This window comes from Bubalus bubalis, chromosome 9, assembly GCF_019923935.1.
Source record: "Bubalus bubalis isolate 160015118507 breed Murrah chromosome 9, NDDB_SH_1, whole genome shotgun sequence".
NCBI classification, from domain to species: Eukaryota; Metazoa; Chordata; class Mammalia; order Artiodactyla; family Bovidae; genus Bubalus; species Bubalus bubalis.
Window position 1 is genome coordinate 42,382,517 of NC_059165.1, and position 10,984 is coordinate 42,393,500.

Below are 10,984 nucleotides of genomic sequence, written 5' to 3' on the forward strand. Positions count from 1 at the left end.
AAGGAAAGTTATGACCAACCTAGACAGCATATTAAGAAACAGAGCCATTAGTTTGTCAACAAAGGTCCATCTAGTCAAGGCTACGGTTTTTCCAGTAGTCATGTATGGATGTACGAGTTGGACTATAAAGAAAGCTAAGCACCAAAGAATTGATGCTTTTGAACTGTAGTGTTGGAGAAGACTCTTGAGAGTCCCTTGGACTGCAAGGAGATCCAACCAGTCCTTTCTGAAGGAGATCAGCCCTGGGATTTCTTTGGAAGGAATGATGCTAAAGCTGAAACTCCAGTACTTTGGCCACCTGATGTGAAGAGCTGACTCATTGGAATAGACCCTGATGCTGGGAAAGATTGAGGACAGAAGGAGAAGGGGATGACAGAGAATGAGATGGTTGGATGGCATCACTGACTTAGTGGATATGGGTTTGGGTGGATTCCAGCTGTTGGTAATGGACAGGGAGGCCCGGCCTTCTAGGTTCATGGGGTCGGTAAGAGTTGGACATGACTGAGTGACTGAACTGAACTGACTGAACTTCTACTCTCTCTCATTTTTCTATCATTTTCATGTGGAAGACTTTCCTGAAATGTTTGCAATCCTTTGTTGTCTATTTATATCTTGAAAACTAATTGGGAGAGGTACTGAGAATCATTCTCTGATGACTTTATTGAAGGGGTGGTGGTTTAGTTGTTATGTTGTGTCAGGCTCTTGGACTCCTGGGCTCTTGTGACCTGATTGACTGTAGCCTGCCAGGCTCAGCTGTCCATGGAATTCTCTAGCAAGACTACTGGAGTGCGTTGCCATTTCCTTCTCCAGGGGATCTTCCTGACCCAGGAATCGAACCTGGGTCTCCTGAATTGCAGGCAGATTCTTTATCAACTGAGCTATGAGGGAAGCCCATTTGGTTGATATTGTCGAAAGTGTGTCAGTTGCTCAGTCATGTTAGCCATTCCCTTTTCCAGAGGATCTTCCAGACCCAGAGATTGAACCCAGGTCTCTTGCATTGCAGATGAGTTCTTTACCATCTGAACCACCAGGGAAGCCCTCTAGTTACTCAGTCATGTTTGACTCTTTGTGACCCCATGGACTGTAGCCCATAGGCTCCTCTGTCCATGGAATTCTCCAGGCAAAAATACTTGAATGGGTAGCCATTTCCTTCTCTAGGGAATCTTCCCCCAGGAACTGAACTCAGGTCTTCTGCATTGCAGGCAGATTGTTCACCATCTGAACCATGGAAGCCTGATGTTGTTGGGGGACATGCAAAAGGGAATATAATGACACATAAATGTTTTAGAATATTTTCTAAAAATCTCATTTAATTATAACCAACCGAATAAGCCTTAAACCTCATATTTCTCACATTGAAATACTGTTGAAAGTACAAATCTTCGGTGAGGCACAGGACTCAGAGATGCAAGAGCAGAGGGGGAAAGTGATGAAAATAGAGGGATTCAGAGGAAGTATTTCCACTGCTCACTCAACTTTGGAGTCCTTTCCCACCTCATTCCCAGGAACCTGGAAAATGTAATCTCTGAATAAACTGAATGGTCCAAATAAAACACTGAATGATACTGAGATTTAATTTTTGCTTTAACTGATTTGTGTGCTCAGTATCTTTGAGTGTTTATTCAGAGATTACATTCAGTTTATTATTCTCTTTATTTTTTAGGAGGTTTTTTTTTGGTTCTTGGTTTATTTTATTTTGCTGGAGTTCAGGTGTCAACGAAATGGAGCAGGACCATACGGTTCTTGTCACCCTCCTCCCCACCCCCCAACCATATTCTCTGCCTGCCTTTTGCCTGTGGAAAATTTTATTCAAAGGATCAGTTTAATCAGAGAAGTGAGAAATGCTGAAAGAAAGGAAAACAGTGTCAGTTCAGTTCAATCACTCAGTCGTGTCAGACTCTTTGCAACCCCATGGACTGCAGCATGCCAGGCTTCTCTGTTCATCACCAACTCCCGGAGCTTGCTCAAATTCATGTCCATTGAGTTGGTGATACCATCCAACCATCTCATCCTCTGCCATCCCCTTCTCCTCCTGTCTTCAATCTTTCCCAGAATTAGGGTCTTTTCCAATGAGTCAGTTCTTCACATCAGGTGGCCAAAGTATTGGAGTTTCAGCTTCAACATCAGTCCTTCCAATGAATATTCAGAACTGATTTCCTTTAGGATGGACTGGTTGGATCTCCTTGTAATCCAAGGGACTCTCAAGAATCTTAAAACACTAAATAGAGACTAAATAATAATACTGTAGTTATTAAGCATAATCAAGGACCTTTAGTTATTTCTCAAGGGCTATAGATAATATTCTGAGCCATATCCTGTGAGCTGTCATATAGATACCAAAACACCAGGTGGAGAAGTTAACTACATGATGACCAGAGTGTACCCAGGACTTGAGCTGCCACAATTTCAAGAATTGACCTCAAAGAAATGGGAACAAGTGCACCCTGGAACTGAAGATTAACTCTACCTAAAACAACCAAGATGATGCAAGTCAGATCACTGATGACCCGTTTGAAGATGACTGTTAGAGATGACTGCTGTTTCTGAATGTAACCCCCCACCCCACCATTCTGTCTATAAAGCTCTAACCCGCTGCTTGTCAGGGTGGAGAGTCATCCTTTGAACAGATGTCTGCCACCCTCCCCACACTTGCTGGCATCTGAAATAAAGCAAACTTTCCTTTCCACCAACCTAGCCTGTTTACTGGCTTTTCAGCTGTATACAGCTGGACATAACCTTTCGGCAACATCAAGGTGAAGTTTACCTTTTCTGAAAATTGTTTCCAGGTTTTGGATGATGCAAATGTGTATACTTAGTGTGGACCAGTATAGACCTTCACATCCTGATGGTATAGAGAAGGATGCTCTGGGCTGAGGTGAAGTTGCGTTTTGGTTATTATCCTTTGACACTGATGACTATGGCCCTTCCAGATAAGAAAGGAGAAACCTGGAAAAAACAGTTTTAAAAATCTATGACAGTATCTAATGTCCCGTGAGGTTTTAATAATTCAGTTTCTGCACATGAATCTTGCAAAAATGCTGCATGAGAAAATATCTGTATTCCAGGGAAAACAAGCCCTTGTCCTGCTGCTCTTTGTTCCTTTCTTTCCTCTATAACTCCATGCATCCTCAGGTCTCCATCTAGGTCAGGCTTTTCCTGTCCACCTATGCTGCCAAACTGGTTTAATTGTTTCCACTATTATTTCCTCTCCTCCCTGGAGTCTGCCCGCATTGTAAGCAGACACTTTACTATCTGAGCCAACAGGGAAGTCAAAGAACTTGTCACCCTGTAGTAATTATTCGGAGAAGGCAATGGCAACCCACTCCAGTACTCTTGCCTGGAAAATCCCATGTGTGGAGGAGCCTGGTAGGCTGCAGTCCATGGGGTCGCTAAGAGTTGGGCACAACTGAACGACTTCACTTTCCCTTTTCACTTTCATGCATTGGAGAAGGAAATGGCAACCCACTCCAGTATTCTTGCCTGGAGAATCCCAGGGACGGGGGAGCCTGGTGGGCTGCCGTGTATGGGGTCGCACAGTCAGACACGACTGAAGCGACTTAGCAGCAGCCGCAGTAATTATTCATCTAACCACCTCTCCCCCCAGATAGCCTGTGGGAGTTAATGCAATGCAAGCAATTCCTGTCACTGTCTTTATCACTGTTTTTTCCTGGTCTTATCTTTCCTGTGGACTCCAGGTGTGGAGGCTTTGGTGATGCTGATAGTTGCTAATACCTCGTTTCCGGCTTCAACCCTACTTGAAGAAGGCAAGTGACTTTTTCAAAATGACCATTTTAGAAGACAGTGAGTGTTTTCTTACTGTCACTCAGTGGTCACTCAGACAATGACCACTCAGACTCATCAAGGATCAGAGCTGAAAGTTCTCTTAAATGATAAATGGTGCCATATCAGTCTGCACCAAGGACTGAGGATTCTTGGGCTCTGTTCCCTAACTGTACCAGCATTTCAGAAGGCAGGGTTTCACCAGCCATATGCATAAAAATTTTCTTAGGGGATTCTCATGTACTCTAAAATTTGAGAAGAATTATTGTGGATGCTCCTAATTAGAGAACTTTTACAAGCATTAGTGTATTTTTTTCTCCCAGAGCAACTTTATGAGACAGAAGGTATTATTTGGATTTGTGGAAAATAAATGATGCCAATCCAAATCTTTGTTCTTCAAGCCTGGTATAACCAGCTATTGATATTATTTATAAAATACAGGTTGATCTTAATACTCTATGAGATCATTTACGTTTACTTGAAATTAAACATAATTCATAATGTCTTTCTGGTCCATTAGAGTCAATGGAAATTTGGAATATTTATGAGAGGATGGTATGTGTAGAATAACTGTTGCAAATGAATCCAAATTCCGATGTTTAAGGAATGAGTGATTTGGGCACGACCCAATCTTTAATCTGAAAGAGTATATTTTCACCTTATGTTATGATCTTTGAACTGTTTTTTAGTTTTAGATTTTTATTGTGGAAACAACACCTAGAATGTCTTCTGCCCACTTTACGCTTTTTCAAGCGTAAAATGTACTTTAGTTAACTGTGTTTACAATGTGTGCAGCTCATTTCTAGAACTTATTCATTTTATTTGACTGAAATGTTTGAACATACTTTTTATGGGATGGTTTTGTATCACTGAGCATAGACACAGCACCTACTACGTACAGGACACTGTGGTAGGTATTAGATTTGTAGCAGAAAACAGCATAAATTCCAGCTTTTCCCTCATGGAGGTAAGAGTGTACTAGAAGAAGCAGACATTACATAATAATTTCTCATTTTCAAAGATTACTCTAGCTACTGTGTGATGTATGGGTTAGAAAGGCCAAGACTAGAGTTAATAAACCCAGTTTTCATGAGCATTTTAATGATCCTGGTTAGGTGAGGCAGCAGAAACACAGAGAAATGGACATATGCTGGCTATTCCTGTGGTGTTTTCATCTTCCTCTATCTCCATTTGGTACCAGACGTATCTTCTATTGGTTACAGCCCCCACAACTACACACTCAACAACCATCTGCCACTCAGCCAATACCACCACCACCAATCCCACTGCCGTGACAACACCCACAACTGTACTTCCATCAACAGTCATGACTACACCTGACTTCACAACCACACCTCTCCTCCAGATGAGAAACACTGATGTTACAAAAACCATGGCCTCCATGTGCTTTCTGACAACACCAAGCTTGCTTCCTGAGGAAGACATGACAGTTCTGACCCTTGAGCCTTCCACTGAAGGGTCCATCCTCACTGCAGGTACCTGGCTCACCTGGCCATTCTTTCCCTTCTGCTGCTCAGGTGTGCCTTGGATCCCTTGGCAGAGGGTTCTCCTACTGAATGGGGCAGCCCAGAAACTTGCTCTAGGGTCTATATATACGTGTGTGTGTGTGTGTGTGTGTGTGGTCTTTGCCAAGGCTGTCATAACAGACACCACAGACTGGGTAGCTTAAACAACAAAAGTTAATTTTCTCACAATTCTGGAGGCTAGAAGTCTGAGATCAAGGTTTCATCAGGGTTGGTTTCTTCCAAGCCCTTTTTCCTTAACTTGTATAACACTCTTCTCTCTATGCTCTAAGGTGGTCTTCCTCTGTGTGTTTGTATTCTAATGTTGTCTTTTTGTAAGAGCACCAGTCATATTCAATTAGGGCCCATTCATACAACATCACTTTACTTTAAATACCTCTTTATTAAGGTACCTCCAAATACAGTCACATTCAAGCTACTAGGTGTTAGAGCTTCAACAAATGAATTTATGGGTAGGAATAACAAGGGGTTGTTATGGATACCCAGTGCATTCCATAATTCAGTATACACACTCACACAGAATTATATATATATATATATATAGTTTCAATAATTTTTTTCTTTTCATTGTTTTATGATTTACTTTTTTGTTGCTATCTTTTTTTTCCTCTGTGCTTCTGAAAAGTCAGCATTTTTGCTTTTCCAGTCGACATCCCATGAGTCTTGGAGACACTTAAAGAACCAGAAAATGTCCCCCTGGGTCAGACACTTGTACCATCCTGACAGGGCTCAAGCCTGTGTTTAGGCATAAAAGACTGAGGAAAGTTTTCCAGATGCCTTTAATGACCCTTGATGAACAACTTCTACTTTTAATTCTCTCTCTCTTCCTTTCTTCCTTCCTTTTTTCCCTCCCTCCCTTGCTGCTGAATCTTTCTTGGAACTCTCACTGAATTACTAACTCCATTAATTATGGAGGTTTATCAAAGCTCCCACCATGTTTAAACCTCTGCTTCTCTGGTAAGAATATTAGAAAAGATGCATAGATAATTTTAAGGCTTAGCAATTCAGCTGCCTCAATAAGGTCTGGATTAATATAAACAACCTTACAGTATTGAATTGGCTAATTCCATTATACTCTATAGATCTGATAGAGTGCCTGATGAACTATGGAATGAGGTTCGTGACATTGTACAGGAGACAGGGATCAAGACCATCCCCAGGGAAAAGAAATGCAAAAAAGCAAAATGGCTGTCTGAGGAGGCCTTACAAATACCTGTGAAAAGAAGAGAAGTGAAAAGCAAAGGAGCAAAGGAAAGATATAAGATTCTGAATGCAGAGTTCCAAAGAATAGCAAGGAGAGATAAGAAAGCCTTCCTCAGTGATCAATGCAAAGAAATAGAGGAAAACAACAGAATGGGAAAGACTAGAGATCTCTTCAAGAAAATTAGAGATACCAAGGGGACATTTCATGCAAAGATGGGCTAGGACAGAAATGGTATGGACCTAACAGAAGCAGAAGATATCAGGAAGAGGTGGTAAGAATACACAGAAGAAATGTACAAAAAAGATCTTCATGACCCAGATAATCACGATGGTGTGATCACTGACCTAGAGCCAGACATCCTGGAATGTGAAGTCAAGTGGGCCTTAGAAAGCATCACTATGAACAAAGCTAGTGGAAATGATAGAATTCCAGTTGAGCTATTTCAAATCCTGAAAGATGATGCTGTGAAAGTGCTGCACTCAATATGCCAGCAAATTTGGAAAACTCAGCAGTGGCCACAGGACTGGAAAAGGTCAGTTTTCATTCCAATCCCAAAGAAAGGCAATGCCAAAGAATGCTCAAACTACCGCACAATTGCACTCATCCCACATGCTAGTAAAGTAATGCTCAAAATTCTCCAAGCCAGGCTTCAGCAATATGTAAACCATGAACTTCTTGATGTTCAAGCTGGTTTTAGAAAAGGCAGAGGAACCAGAGATCAAATTGCCAACATCTGATGGATCATGGAAAAAGCAAGAGAGTTCCAGAAAAACATCTATTTCTGCTTTATTGACTATGCCAAAGTCTTTGACTGTGTGGATCACAATAAACTGTGGAAAATTCTGAAAGACATGGGAATACCAGACCACCTGACCTGCCTCTTGAGAAATCTGTATGCCGGTCAGGAAGCAACAGTTAGAACTGGACATGGAACAACAGACTGGTTCCAAATAGGAAAAGGAGTACATCAAGACTGTATCTTGTAACCCTGCTCATTGAACTTATATGCAGAGTACATCATGAGAAACGCTGGACTGAAAGAAACACAAGCTGGAATCAAGCTTGCTGGGAGAAATATCAATAACCTCAGATATGCAGATGACACCACCCTTATGGCAGAAAGTGAAGAGGAACTAAAAAGCCTCTTGATGAAAGTGAAAGTAGAGAGTGAAAAAGTTGGTTTAAAGCTCAACATTCAGAAAACGAAGATAATGGCATCCAGTCCCATCACTTCATGGGAAATAGATGGGGAAACAGTGGAAACAGTGTCAGACTTTATTTTTCTGGGCTCCAAAATCACTGCAGATGGTGACTGCAGCCATGAAATTAAAAGACGCTTACTCCTTGGAAGGAAAGTCATGACCAACCTAGATAGCATATTCAAAAGCAGAGACATTACTTTGCCAACAAAGGTTCATCTAGTCAAGGCTATGGTTTTTCCAGTGGTCATGTATGGATATGAGAGTTGGATTGTGAATAAAGCTGAGCACTGAAGAATTGATGCTTCTGAGTTGTGGTGTTGGAGAAGACTCTTGAGAGTCCCTTGGACTGCAAGGAGATCCAACCAGTCCATTCTGAAGGAGATCAGCCCTGGGATTTCTTTGGAAGGAATGATGCTAAAGCTGAAACTCCAGTACTTTGGCAACTTCATGCGAAGAGTTGACTCATTGGAAAAGATTCTGATGCTGGGAGGGATTGGGGGCAGGAGGAGAAGGGGACAACAGAGGATGAGATGGCTGGATGGCATCACTGACTCGATGCATGTGAGTTTGAGTGAACTCCAGGAGTTGGTGATGGACAGGGAGGCCTGGCATGCTGTGATTCATGGGGTCACAAAGACTTGGACACGACTGAACGACTGATGTAATTGAGTGTGTATCTGTTAACTGTATACTCCTACTTCATCTCCCACCTTCCCCTTTGGTTTCCTATAATGATTTCATTGATACTGAAAGTGGTGTCATGTTTTCCTTAACTTTCAAAGGTGGGGATTGTGGGTTTGTTTTATCTACTTAAAATGTTGCATTGCTTAGTATGGGATGCTTGATGAATATTTGGTGAAATAAATGGGAATTCCCTGGCACTCCACTGGTTAGGACTCTGAGCTTTGATTGCAGAGGCTGTGGGTTTATATCCCTGGTTGGGGAACTAAGATCCCACAAGCTGAGTGTTGCGAAGAACAACAAAAACATTGGTGAAATAATGTTTGTTGATGAAGAGGAACAGTGGAATAGGGGTAGGTGAACCTGGCTTTCACTTCTGCATTAGTCCCGAGTGACTTCTGTGGGTCCTCTTGTCTATTTCTCTCTGGTCCTCAGTTTATTCACATACATATCAAGAGGATTGGCCCAGGTAGTTAAAGTCCCTTCTTGTATAAACAGTCTCAAAGTTCATATGACTTTTCAGGCCTAAATTCTGACCCTAAATCAAGACCTGTACTAAATTTTTAAAAACAGCCTACCTCAGAAAGAATAAAATTCCTAGAATAAAACTGCCTAAGGGGGTGAAAGAACTGTACTTGGAAAACTACTGAAGATAATATGGATGGAAAATTATACCATGTTCTTGCATTGGAAGAATTAATATTGTTAAAATGATTATTAAAATAATTAATATTGGTAATTATAAGTATAATATTTATTAATATTATATAAAATTTATATTTTAAAATTTATATAAATACATAAACTCATATATTTTATATATCATATATAATATACATATAATTATATACAATGTACTATATATTATATATCATAAATTTATATTAACAAATTATTATTAATGAAAATATTTTATTAATATTTAACAATAATTAATAATGTTAGAATAATATTGTTAAAATTACCCAAGGCAACTTATTGATTCAATACAATCCCTACCAAAATACCAATAGTATCTTTCAAAAACTAGGAACAATTTTAAAATTTATGTGGAAATACAAAGACCCAAAAGGCCAAAACAATATTGAGAAAGAGAACTGAGGTGGAGAAATCCCACTCCTCAACTTCAGACTATATTACAAAAGCTATGGTAATCAAAATTTGTTCAATAGACACACAGATCAATGGAATAGGATGGAGAATTCAGAATCATATACTTTTGGTCAATTAATCAATGACAAAAGAGGCAAGAATAGACAATGGAGAAAAGACAGTCTTCAAAAAGCGGTACTGGGAAAACTGGACAGTTACAGGTAGAAGAATGACAGCTCAGCTGGTAAAGAATCCACCTGCAATGCGGGAGACCTGGGTTCGATCCCTGAATTGGGAAGATCCCCTAGAGAAGGGAGATTCTACCCACTCCAGTATTCTGGCTTGGAGAATTCCATGGACTGTATAGTCTATGGAGTTGCAAAGAGTCAGACACGACTGAGTGACTTTGAATCACTCACTCATTCAATATCACATACAAAAATGGGTTAAAGACATAAATAGACCAGAAACCATAGAACTGCCAGAGGAAAACATGGGCAGAGCACTCTTCATATAAAAAGTAGCAGTGTTCTTGTTCAAGAACCATGACCACCTGGAACAGCTCAGTGGTGACTGAGGCAGCAAGACAGTCTACGAGAAGTTCCTGATGCAGCTTCTGCCATCAAGGGCATGCTACGGAAGTTCGTGAATGCCCTCTTCCAAACCATCTTCAGCATGCACTGGGGCTCAGCTCTGCTGCTGGCCATCGAGTACATGTTTGATTTCCTGGACGAGCAGGCCGATCGGCACCAGGTACATGATGCAGATATGCATCACACCTGGAATAAAAACTGCCTGTTCCCATGCTCCTGGTTGAACATGATCAAGAACGGACAGGTCCTATTTAACATCTACAAGAGCAGCAGCGCTCACGCCTGGCTTTCAGTGGTGGCCTAGGCCTTCATGGACTCCTGCTCCACATCTGAGCACAAGCTGGGCAAGGACTTTTCCTCCCGGAAGCTGCTCTACACCAAGGACATCCTTAGCTACAAGAGCTAGGTGGAGATTAACTATGCCTACATCACCAAGATGGCCTGCCATGAGCTACCACACAAATGCATATCTCACATTGGACCCGAGTCAATTCAATAGCACGAGTGTCCTGCATGAGATCTACTCTTACATCACCAAGTACAAGGGCAAGACCCCAACACAGCCCTGGAGAAGGATAAGCAGACCTGGTGGCAGCTGCTTTGGAGCAAGCTGGAGCGAGTAGTACACACCAAACCCCTGAGTAGCTGAGTCATGGGCCTATGACCATCTGACCAGGGGGACTTGAGTGAATTTGGGGCTGGCCCTTATCTAGCAGCCAGAGCTGGGAGATCTCTAGAAGAGGTCTGGTCCCAACTGTGCCAGGTGCCCTGTGCTGGGGGCCATGTGTCCAGTCCTGGTCCCCTTGGCACTAACCTTTCCCTTGGAGCCTGCCAGGGTCCCAGTTCTTAATTGGTGTGGATGAGACGATGCCTGAAGCACCCTCCATG

At 41.6% G+C, this 10,984-nt stretch overlaps 1 pseudogene; it reads left to right on the forward strand.

Annotated features, from left to right (window-relative positions):
- The first annotated feature begins 8,730 nt into the window (after positions 1 to 8,730).
- Positions 8,731 to 10,719, forward strand: LOC123335266 (annotated as a pseudogene).
- Positions 10,720 to 10,984: the final 265 nt, after the last annotated feature.